We start from the raw sequence: 12564 nt of genomic DNA on the forward strand, positions 1-12564 counted from the left end.
TATGATAAGTTGAAGTGCTAAAGTATTGAGAGAACATATTAAAAAATCAATTTTCTTCTCTTTTGTTTGCATTTGTAGTGTAAGAGGATAGTTTGAAAAGTTCTCGGAGTGAAATAGGAAAAAACAGTTTGCCTCAGTGAAACTATTTTTCATTTAGTCTCCCACTACACTAACGCATTTGGTACAGTCATGTCAAATTTTGAATGTAGGGAATGAGCGACATTGGGCAAATAAGGCAGGTGTGGCAACAATTAGTGTCATAGTTCATGTATTTTTACCACAGTAAGGACACTTTCATGTTGGTGCACGTTGCCTCGATGAGACGGCATTTTCCTTGCCGAACGTGCCCATTTTTTGCATGTCTTTCATTGTAGTTTGTTCAGGATGTCAGGGTCGCATTTTCCATAGTTGTATGACCAGTGGGTAGATAATCGATCAGCAGAATCCCTTTCACATCCCAGAAAACAGATACTGTGATCTTTCTCACTGAACATATTTCCTCTGCTTATTTTTGCAGTGGTAAATCAACCATGTTTCCACTGCTTTTGACTGTTGGTTTGTCTCTTGGGTATAGCAATAGACTAGAGTTAGGTTTGTGGTCCACATACTGGTGCAAGAAATCTGTTGGTACTTTTTAAAACAGGTCAAACATTGTTCGGGTGTTTCCGTTCTGATGCATATCTGGCTTTGTTTTAAGAGCCAGTACAGATTTTCTCGTATCCAGTTCCATTGTTAAAATGTTATATACCCATTCAGATGACATCTCTATAGCTTCACCAATTTGTCACATTTTGTCTGTGATCCTCCATCACCACTTCATGCACTTTTGCAATAATTTCTGAGATAGTGGCAAATGTTGGTCAGCCACTACACTGGTTCATCATCCAGGTTGTCCTAACAAAAGTGAAACTTGTTCATCCACTTAGCAACAGCTGAACATAAAGCAGCAGAGTCCCCCAGAGTGTTATGAAAATCAGCATGAATGTCCTTTGCTTTCATAACTTTTTTTACGAAATACATAATCACTGCTCAGATCTCGACCTCCAACCCTCGTTTCCCCTCTCTTCGCGCCTCCAACTACAGAAATAACAACATAGGAATGACAAAGATATTCCCACCACAGTTCACTACCCAGAGCACTGACACATCACATGTTTTCTCATAAAAGATGACTTATTATGATGCAGGAACCTTGTTGTGTTAGCACTGACCTCTGGTGGCAATTCTGTGAACTTCCAGTTGTCCCCTATTTATTTCCTTTGCGTTTGGATCTCAATTTTCTGATTCCTGCTCATTCTCCATGCCCTGTCACCCACCTGATATGAAACCCCCCCTCCCCCCCAGTACCTCAGATTTATTATTGAGTTAGCTAGCTACATTGATATGCATAAGTTTTGCTGCTGCTCTTTGTGCTGTATTCTGCTATTTATGCAAGCGCAGCTTTTGTAGTTGGAGTCGGTTCTTTTTTTTTTTTTCTTGGTATGTAATTGTGCAATCCTGTACATGAGACATTTAGCTGTGTTCTGGACAGCTTTAATGAGGGGTGGAGGGATGGGGTGTTGTTGCAGCTGCATACATGCTGTTGGGTCTTTATTCTTAGTGTCACGCAATGTGGGTATACTCCATCAGTCCAAAAAGTTCAAAGACTGATTTTATGCCTGGAAAGTAAGTGATGTCAGTGAAGTAACTATAGTGGCAGATTGAAGTAACAACTATAAACAACAGACATGCTTTGGACCAGCCAGTTGCAAGCAGACAGTGTTCAGTTGTGGGTGTGCGGCCATAGGGTGTCAGTGTTGCGTCACAGACGGCAACAGAGCAACATGAGTAAATTGAGTATTAGAGATATTCTCCAGTGTGGTTTGAAGAAGAGACAAGTGTGTACAGTTTGTCCCACTCACCGTGAATCCCAAATAAGATGACAACATGTACACCATGTGATCAAAAGTATCTGGACATCTGGGTGAAAATGACTTAAAAGTTCATAGCTCCCTCCATCGGTAATACTGGAATTCAGTATGGTGTTGGCCCATCCTTAGCCTTGATGACAGCTTCCACTCTCTCAGGCATATGTTCAATCAGGTGCTGGAAGGTCTCTTGGGGAATGGCAGCCCATTCTTCATGAAGTACTGCACTGGCACAAACTCGGCATTCCGAAACATCCCAAAGGTGTTCTATAGGATTCAGGTTAAGAATCTGTGTAGGCCAGTCCATTACAGGGCTGTTGTCATCATGCAGCTTCTCTGCCACAGTCGTGCATTATGAACAGGTGCTCAATCATGTTGAAAGATGCAATTGCCATCCTCGAATTGCTCTTCAGCAGTGGGAAGCAAGAAGGCACTTAAAACATCAATGTAGGCCTGTGCTGTGATAGTACCACGCAAAACGAGGGTTGCGAGCCCCCTCCATGAAGAACACCACCACACCATAACACCACAGCCTCCGAATTTTACTGTTGGCACTACACACGCTGGCAGATGGTTTTTCCACTGTTAAATCGTCCAACGAGGCATCGTTTGGCATTTACCGGCATGATGTGTGGCTTATGAGCAACTACTCGACCATGAAATCCAAGTTTTCTCTCCTCCCGCCTGTCGTAGTACTTGCAGTGGATCCTGATGCAGTTTGGAATTCCTGTGTGGTGGTCTGGATAGATGTCTGCCTATTACACATTACGACCCTCTTCAACTGTTGGCAGTCTGTCAATCAACAGATGTGGTCGGCCTGTACGCTTTTGTGCTGTACGTGTCCCTTCATGTTTCCACTTCACTATCACGTTGGAAGCAGTGGACCTAGGGCTGTTTAGGAGTGTGGAAGTCTCGCGTACAGACAAGTGACACCCAATCACCTGGTGACATTCGAAGTGCATGAATTCCGCGGAGTGCCCCATTCTGCTCTCTCACTATGTCTAATGACTACTGAGGTTGCTGATATGGAGTGCCTGGCAGTAGGTGGCAGCATAATGCACCTGATATGAAAAACGTGTGTTTTTTGGGGGTGTTCAGATACTTTTGATCACATGCTGTATGTGACTATCGTGATCTGGTTCAAATGCAAACACTAGTTGAACAAAATCCTGAAGAACTTTGCTGACAGTATCACATGTTTATATGAATGTTCTGTGTCTTGTACTCAAGTGAGGGGAAACTATATGGAACACCATAAGCTTTAAAATCACTGTCTTAACTTTCCTTTATTTTATGTTAATCTAGTCCTGGAAAAACTTTTTGTACTCTCTCTCTGACACACACACACACACACACACACACACACACACACACACACACACAGTAATATAATAAAATAAATTTTGATAACTCTACTGCAATGACTGTTTGATTATTGCAGAATTGATGTTTGAATTGTTGTTTAGTTCTATTTATTTAGATTTAGAAAACATTTCGTAGTAAAGAAATAAAAATTATGTACTAAAAAATTAAATAGGTTGCACCCCAGCAGTAAAAAGAGTTACAAAACACACAATTTGTCAGTTATTCAGTGTTGTTTGGCTCTTGAATTGAATTGAATTTTATTTGATCCTGTAAGATTACATTCTGTACAGTAAATGTACGTGTAATATAGGACATGTCAAAGTATTAAAATTCTTTATCACTTATTTTTCTACACCTTTAGCTCACATTTTTACATCACTGATAATGAGTAACAATATATACAAATTTAATGGCATAAGTATTCTGCAACACTGTAAAACTCTTTTTCAATGAGATAGTCTTTAAGTTTCTTCGCAAAGTCATTGTGAAGTACACTATCTTGCAGGCTTTTGGGCAGACTTCTTAGTAGTCTGATACCAGAGTACTGGGGTCCTTTTTCTAGCATTGCCAGTCAGTCGGTGGGGTATGCTCCGTACTTCATTCTTCTTTCTTGTATTGTGGGTGTGTACACTAGCGTTTGTAATCCAGCCCTCACTACCTTTTGTGATGTACATTATTGTTTTGTATATATACAACGATGAAAAAGTTGAGATACCTAAATTCTTGAAACAGTTTCTGCATGTTTCAGAGGTCTTTCTTCTTAAAATGTTCCTAATTGCTTTTTTTTTGTAATGTGAACACTCGTTTTGTCTCTTGTTTGTTTGAGTTTCCCCACACAGTCACTCCATACTGTAAGTATGGTTCGAAAAGTCCATGATACACTGTACACAGAAGATTCTTGTCTGAATACTGTGATAGCTGCATCATTAAGAATATGACTGAGCTCAGTTTCTTATAGACATTATTAATATGTTTTTTCCATTTCAGTTCATTATCCACAAGAATACCTATGAATCTAGCAGATTCTACTTCTTCCAGCCTTGTTCCATCAACCTCTAAATCCATGTCTACAGCCTTTTCCTTGTTTTTAAACACTGCATACATAGTCTTTTTTAGATTTATAACCAGTTCATTTTCCAACAGCCATTGAGCTGTGACATTTGCAGATATGTATGCTCTTCTCTCAAGCTGTTCCATATTTTGGTCACTATTTAGTATTGTCATGTCATCAGCATACAATATTTTCTTTTCTTCGTCCTCAACACCTATATCATTAACAAATACATTAAATAACAATGGCCCCATTACCGAACCCTGCGGCACTCCATATTTGATGGATTTGGTTTCTGATTGGTACGAGTTTCCTAATGATACATACTGCTTGCGGTTGCACAAGTACGAGTTTATCCATTCACCTGGTTGCCCCCGAATGCCATAGTTGCTTAATTTTTGTATCAGCATTTCATGGTCAATGATGTCAAATGCCTTTGAAAGATCCAGAAACATCGCAGAGACAACCTTTTTCTCGTCTAAGGACTGTAAAATGTATTCTGTTAGACTGACAATTGCTGATTCTGTAGATTTACCCTTTCTGAAACCATGTTGTGAGGTCATCAGAATGTTATGTTTGTCCAAATAGTTAAGTAATCTGGTATACATAAGCATTTCTAGGATTTTTGAGAAACCTGATATCAGTGAAACTGGTCTGTAGTTGTTGGGATCATCCTTACACCCTTTCTTGTACACTGGCACTACCTTCGTTATCTTCAGTTTTTCTGGAAAAATTGCATCTCTGAAAGAACAGTTTGCTATGTTCAGCAGTGGTGTTATTATCTCCTCACATACCAGCTTTATTACATGATTTGATATTTCATCATCACCAGCTGGTTTCTTGGACTTCAGTTTCTGTATGGTTTTCCGCACACATGTAGAGGCACATTCATACAAAATTGTTCCTGCCTTTTATTCTTCTGTCTAGTTTTGGGCAAAATAACATTTCAGTAACTAGACTGTAACTGCATGAACAGTACCCGCCAATATGAATGAGGCCTCCATTGTTATCAGCTCTCTGTGATACCCCTTCCCACACAATTTTAACAGAAATCTATGCCCAATATTGGGTAGAGAGAGAGAGAGAGAGAGAGAGAGAGAGAGAGAGAGAGAGACTACCCAATTTTTCTCCCGAAGTTAGCAACCGTGATTATCAGTGTTAGTTACTTAACAAATTTGCAAATAACATACATGTTTACCCTATACTCTTTATGGATCAGCTAACAGTGCAACCTGACCACATTCTGCTCCCCATACCTTCCAAACTCTGGACACTCTCCTGCAGTACTGGATCATCTTGGTGCGATCTCACAGTTTTTAAGTAATGTCACAGAGAACTATGTTCTGCAGTTTGATCCTGTTACCCGATTGTACCATCACCTATGGTCTTCAGGTCATTATTATAAACAAAAAAGAAAAAGAGAAATTAATACTGTAAGTCATGCAGATGTTTATGTAGTTTTTAAAGATAACCATATTACAATTTTACAAGCTTGTGATCTCTAGACATCATATTTGACCCATGTCTGGAAACGTGCTGTTTCCATGCTACAGCCAGTATTTTATTGGGCCTGACCCAGTACATCACTTGTTTTTACTATTCCACCCATTAATATCCAAAGAAATTGCTCATGTTTTCGTCAGTGGGTTCTCTTCGATGTGATGCAGTATGGCCTCATCCGATATGGGTGTGCAGCATCTCCTTGGAGCACCACAGTTATGCCTGCTGACAGTGAAGGTACCCTTTCTCAAAGCCTTTCCATAATTGTGGTGAAAAGGGTATACAATGGAGTCAGACATTGTGGAGAACGATATCAGCATATCTGACATATCCAACCCCCACCGTGGCTACCTTTTTGCATAGGTACCTAGTAAAGACATTTCCAAATGGCTGTAGCGTGGAAATGGTGTGTGTCCAGACATGAATTCAATTTCAGAGTATTGTCTCCACAACCCCTCTTACAAGTCCTTGAGGGTTTTAGATATATGTATTGTACTGTGATGTGAATGTGTGGGTTGTGGAGGGTGTACTTGTGTGCAATTTTTTTGCCAGTTTATGATAAAAAAAAGATTGACTCTTAACTATTTTAACTTTTCGTAGTGTTTTTTTCACTCTTGCCTTCATTCTTAAGCATGTGTTTGTATGTATATCTATTTCTTCTTTGACTAATTTATTTTTTATAATTTCTGTGCATCAACTTTTCTCTGTAGAAGAGAGCGGTACGTATTTGTATAAGAATTATGCCACATTGTAAATGTTTGTAATATTCACAGCTGAGAAGAATGTGTGCTATAGGAACTTTTTTGCTATGATTGGGGAATGAGGTGACATAGTCTATAGCGTGCTACATTTTCACGTACGCTTACGTGAAAATTGTAACTGTGACCAGCTCGAAAAGATGTGAGTGATATGTTAAAGTATCTCACGTATCCAGTGCACTGATACTTCTGGAATATTGTTGGTCATATTTTCAATTTTTGTACATGGTATCAGCAACTGCTGTATTTATGATTCATATTTTGTTTTATTTAGTCAAAACATTGCCAGTGGTATAATTTTCACATCTGTTTCTTGCTTTTAGGCTGGATGTCATTTCTGCATTCACATTTCACTTGAGGTTTCTTATTCAGTAGTGGGGCTGTACACAGGAAATAGACTCATAAGGCTGACAATCACGTCTATTAGTAAGCCATTTTTGGGGCATCCAATGACACAGTTTGATGCACAAAGGAAAAGGGTCATTTGGGGGGGGGGGGTGGGGGTGGATAGGACTGTTTACACTCTCACCTCTCACAGACATTCTTCTCAGCTGCCTTCCGTAGAGTAGAGTGAGTACTTCCTGGATGCACCTCAATATTACTCTTAACAATTTTACTGTAATTGGTATGCCATTTATTGATTTTCTTCCTGTTGTTTTCCCCTTACAATGTCTCTAATTTTATAATTTAGTCAATCTAAGGTCTTGTAGATATCTTCAACTGCACTTAAGTTGTACACAGAGCACTTTGTAAAGGTAGAAGAAAAGAAAACTGGAAAAGTGGTTCTGTGGCAGAGACTGTTGATTCTTCCTTGGGAGGTGCAAAATTCAAATCCCTGTCCATCCGTTGTGATTAAAGTCTCATTACTGGCAATGTGTGCGTGTGTTCTGAACAACAAAAATTTGTGAGCACAGCTATGGTACTGCATTTAAGTTCTTGGTTATGTGCACAAAAACTGCTTTATTAAGAGTCTTTATGAATTCCACTGTTTGTATTCCACAAAGGATTTTCCGGTGTGGTGTGTAGAGGTTTGATATACATTCCATTCAAACGTTGTAACTGATATATGCTTAATTCTTCGAAGTAAAAATTGTGTGCTTAATTCTTCAGAAAAAAACTGCAAAGTAAAAATCAAACTGATTTCATTCAATATTTATTTCAAAATGAAATTAGCTGTATGTTGTACAAAGGTAGAAAATATGGGAAATTAAATGAGCAGTCATCACTGTTCCTTTGTCAAGTTAAAAATATCAACCCTACATAGGAAAACTAGTCCAAAAAATCATATTATTTGAAATATGTGTTTATCATGTTAAAACGATGTTACAACAAATGTAGGGGGCTATTATAAAGCCTTAATTATTACTTCAGAAACATCAAACTGTGACCACAGAACTCCATGATGGAGTTCGTCCTTCTCTAGATGTCCACCGTTCAATGCAAAACATTTTTATCAACAGTTGATGACTTGCCAGAGACCTCAGTTACAAAAGTCTGCATTTAAACTGTTCAGGAAATTTTCCACTACAATATTAACTTTCAGTCTGGGAATGGCTGCCATGTAATCGTTTCTTCACCTGAAGAAAGATGTAATCACTGGGCCTCTTGTCAGGAGAATACAGGCTGTGAGGCTGAATTTGATAGTGTGGAAAAGCAGCATGTATAACTGTGTCCTGTGCAGAGTGAACTGGGGTACTGTCGCAGAGCAAAAATGTCCCTTTGGACAGCTTTCTGTGATGCTTCATTCGCTCATTAATTTGTCCATTCACCAATTCATTTGGTCATTCGTTCATTGTGTTCTGTAGATACTATCAAAAAGAAAAACCTTCAGGGATGTGGAATGAGTTGGGTGTATATCAACATGAGACAAGGACATCATAGAAACTCGATCTATATGTTGCATTAACAATGAACTATCACTACACTGCTTAATGCTGTTCATACCTAGGCATCTAAATTTGAGTAAATTTGTAAGAAAGCTTCGAGAACAGCTACTTCCTCCTCAGTTTTCCTATACAGCTGCTGTTTATCTGTTATTGGTATGCACGTACATGTACGTAATTGCAATTGGATTTGATAACCTATAAATACACAGTCCTATTTACACAAGATCCATCCAATAAAGAACTGGAAAAGTTGTATGAAAAATACGAAACGTTGATAAAACTTGTGCTTCTTTGTTGAAACCAATTGAAACACACTGTAAGATGGCAGTGCATTGTGGTGAAAGTTGAATCGAACACAAGTGTAAGAATGGGCAGATAATTTCAAACGGGATGTGCCAAGTGTTGAAGATTCACCGTGCCAAGGATGCTCTGTCTATGCAGCCACAGAGAATAACATTGCGAGAGTTGTGTTGGTACGGGAAAATGGGCATGAATGATGTTGCAACAACAATGAACATCAGTGTCGGATCAGCCCACTGTATTGTTCATAATGTACTGATGATGTTTGAGAAAGTGTTTGCAAAGTGTGTTCCAAAACATTTGTCATCATAAATGAAAAAAAGGTGCAGGGATGTGTGCAGGGAGACGTAAAGTCTCTTCATACTCTAACTTGCAATGTACCACATGCAAACTGCATGTGTCGGGAAGCTGTAGTGTAACAGGGATGTGTGGATCTAGTGCTTAGCTGACCTACCTTGTCGATTCTGCATCTCTGAAGTCCATCTACGATATCCGTATCGGTCAGACTTATCTTACTTATCTACAGGACAGTTTACAGCATGTCGCACACTGGCATATAAATTTTGAGAATGAATGTGCTACAAATATAATACTCTCTGAAAGCTGTTCCACCTGCAAATATGTCGCAGACAAATCTAGTTGAAGCTCAGTATATTGCCGAGGCCCACTGTCCTCCAGTATTGTAGACGTACATTTGTTACAGCAATAACACAAAGTTCCAGTTGCTTGGCTCAGAAAAGTAAACATAACTTTGAGCTCTCGGTCCTAGACTACTGACACACGAGAAAAGTTACTGGCACCAGAAGGTACAATACTACTCTCCTCCAATTCTGGTATGCTGAGAAACCTGTACCTGTCACACAGGTCTTGCTACCACACAGCCAGGGTAGTTTAGGAAATGCTGGCACTTTCTCAACAAACAAAAAATAATGGAATTCTCGCCCTGTCACAACTGGGTGCTAATCAGTGATGATATATTCATAACACTGAGACTGTAGACATGGAACAGGGAAGACAGCCAACTTACCTACATGCATTGTAGTAATGGTTTTGTGACTGGCATAAGGTCTTTACCAAACAAATTCACTTGTATGCAACTTGGCTCCCCAAAACATCACTTCTGTAATACGTACAAAGACCAAGCATATTTTGCCACAACTGTAGAGCCACGTCTTGATAAAAGTCTGCTCGCTCGATGCTCCCACTGCGCTCTTCTTGAACAGTGGCACGTCCTTCCACTACTACCTGGCAGTGGCAACAATTTCATTACAACCTTGCCTTTGAGAATTATTAATATTCTTTATATTACAGTGCCTTCCACTGATGATACGAGTGAGACCCTTACACAATGATATCTCCTCCTAACTATTAAAGTCCGTAACATTTTCAGACCCTACTTTGCCTCTGACTTTCTAGGTTACCTCGGACCTGACCACTCATTCGGAAGGAAGAGCTGTAAACTATGCAGTATTTTAGCTGAGGACACAGTTTGTGTCCATCCATCAGCCTTCAAAACTTTCCAGGCCCCACGACTTCACTCGCACCCCAATGACTTCCGCTATCTCGACCACTGCCTCCCCCCCTCTGCAACAGAGGCAGAACCCACTCGCTTTGGTCACTCGTGAATTAAGATCAATCGGCTGGATTGGAACTTGAATATCTCACGATCCACTTCTAAGATCATTTTATGGTTTTCGTCAAAACTATTCTAATAAGATTCTCAATGCAGTTAAATATGCTTGTACTTGCTCAGTTTTTTCTTTAATAATTTTAATTTACCAAATCGTGGATGAGGGGTACAAAGAATGTGGACAGTGGACAGACGTATCACTGCCATGTCCCATGGTGGTGCATTGTTGTAACACATTTCCACCAAATCAACGTATTGTTCCCCTTCAATTGCAGAAAACAAGTTATCTCACAATACTTCACTGTCAGTGGATTGTGCCGTTTTGGTCTGTTTCCTCTAGTTGTGTGCTACAGTACTGTGGCACGAAGACTTTAATGTCTACCAGGGCACTCGTATATATCAGCAAACAAACAAAACATTAATTAAGTAACTTTATTTTTCTAGGTCATAATTGTGACTACGTACCCCTCATATAAGAAATGCTACCTAAAAGTCCCCAAAATCTAACACTAAGTACAACCCCAGATGTTTCCTTCTCGCATCCTCGCTTAGGCCACTTTAGGATGTTGTGAAAGAGTTCTCCATTACTCATCTGACCACGATGTATGTGGATAATCCCATCAGTATCAAAGAAACAAAACATTGAGGATTTGATGTTGTTCTGAACTTGACAGGCTTTCTTTGGTTGAGGTGAAATGGTCCCTACCTTCGGGACGATTCATCACCTATAATGACATCAGAAAGAAAATCTGAATCAATTTGGAGTTCTTTCTTTTCCCTGCAGACATTCATGTTTTGCTTTCTGATAATCACTAAGCAGTCATAGTACGAACTTTGCAACAATGCTTCTCGTGTTCAATTTTTCTGACAAAATCCACTGACGTGTGATATGATAATCCCACTATGTTATAGATGTCGTGGATGGTCTGCCTTCACTCTTTCATAGTCGCATTCCAAAGAGTACTGATTTTTCTGGTGTCGTGCTGGTAGATGGTCTTCTCAATCAATCATCAACATTATCAGTAGATATCCAGCCATTTTTAAAATGTGTAAACCAGTCATATGTTTGTGTCTGGTCACGTCATTAATGAATGCTTGCACTAATGTATAACTTGATACAGCAACTGTGTCCTCTCAGGTTGGCCATTGTAAAATTGCAAACACGAGCAAACGTCAAAATGGGAAACTGCTCGACAACAATAAACATGCCCACTAAGATTGAAACCACTAGGCATACTGATGCACGAAACATGTATTACGCTGCTCTTAGTGATGTTTGGTTGTACTAACGTTTGTAAGTAGGGCTCGTACAAATTTTGAGAATTTTTGGGTAGCACTTCATGTTATTCATCGCAGTGTAGAAGTGCTAACATTTGTGGCAAGTGGGTAAAGTATCTCATTAAGTGTTGGCTAATACTTCTCATTGGAGTGATGGTGTGTCCAATAGTCTTCAGTCTCTCTAGGTGCAGTGCAATACCTGCCAGTAAGCAAATGCTCTGTTTCCAGTTGATCTTGTTCAGAAAATTGTTACTCTAGGAAGAAATTCCTACAGTGTGACAGGTGATAGGGAAACAATACATCATTTTGGTAAGATATATGAGAATGCAAACTAAAATTTAAATGTGATTTCAGAGCACAACACATTGCCACCTATAATTTTGATAACTGTTCTTTATATTTTTTATAGTATGCACAATTTACAATAGTACTACTTTGAGGAGGGAGAATTAATAGAACACAGTGCTTATGAGAAGGGAAGGGAAATTATGACAGGGCAACACAGTGCTTGGATTATATCGCAAATTTGAGGATATTTTATGTAAGAAATGTGTGGTTTTGACTTCAGTATTATGAAAAGGATAGATTGATTCATTGTTATAGGAAAGGACAGATTGCTGCTCACTGTATAGTGGACATGTTGAGTTGCAGACAGGCATGACGAAAAGACTGCTGTATGTTTAAGCTTTCAGCCAAAAGGCCTTCGTCTAAAGCAGAAAACACACACATAATTTCACACAAGCAAAACTAACACACATACATAACCATTGTCTCTGGCCTCAGTGGCCTGCTCAAATGTGTAACAGTCTTTTTGTTGTGCCTGTCTACGACTCAAGATCTCCTCTGCTGGATTTTTCTTTTACCTGGGGTTTGTATAATGTTCCTCATT

At 39.3% G+C, this 12564-nt stretch overlaps 1 protein-coding gene across 4 annotated transcripts in view; it reads left to right on the forward strand.

Annotated features, from left to right (window-relative positions):
* Window positions 1-12564, forward strand: part of LOC126215344 (coronin-2B-like) — a 123951-nt gene that overhangs the window by 91034 nt on the left and 20353 nt on the right. The gene's annotated exons all lie outside the window — the stretch shown is intronic.

Source organism: Schistocerca nitens, chromosome 12 (assembly GCF_023898315.1).
Source record: "Schistocerca nitens isolate TAMUIC-IGC-003100 chromosome 12, iqSchNite1.1, whole genome shotgun sequence".
Lineage (NCBI taxonomy): Eukaryota > Metazoa > Arthropoda > Insecta > Orthoptera > Acrididae > Schistocerca > Schistocerca nitens.